This window comes from Sinocyclocheilus grahami, unplaced genomic scaffold (assembly GCF_001515645.1).
Source record: "Sinocyclocheilus grahami isolate Dianchi unplaced genomic scaffold, SAMN03320097.WGS_v1.1 scaffold17836.1, whole genome shotgun sequence".
NCBI classification, from domain to species: domain Eukaryota; kingdom Metazoa; phylum Chordata; class Actinopteri; order Cypriniformes; family Cyprinidae; genus Sinocyclocheilus; species Sinocyclocheilus grahami.
In genome coordinates, this window is record NW_015516811.1 from 1 (window position 1) to 459 (window position 459).

The window sequence follows — 459 nt, forward strand, 5'->3', positions numbered from 1 at the left end:
GTTATTGTAAATGTTAAATAAAATGACAGTGCAACAGTCAGGTTGCGAATGTGATGTAAATGTAAAAAAAAATAATAGTAAGAAATTTAGTCACACTGAAATGTTTATAATCTTTTTTTTTTTTTTTATTAAAAAAACATCTGTGCACCTTCTGGTCATTTGATTTTCTACTTAAAAAGAAATAAAGAGAAATGAGAAATTCGTTTTTCGTTTTTTTGTTTGTTTGCTTTGTTTTGTTTAACCCTTAAATGCGCACCTCGGGTCTTTAGAGCCTCTGGACGTCATTCACTACCCTTTTGTATTGTAAAAAAAAAAAAAAAAGAAATCAGAGAAAAAGGTTTGCAATACATGCTCCAAAACCCCGATCTGAATCAAAAGATTCGCAAACCCGCACCAAATGATTCCCAATCCAAAATATAAATCGCATGATTCGCGATACGTGAAGTTCCGATATAAATC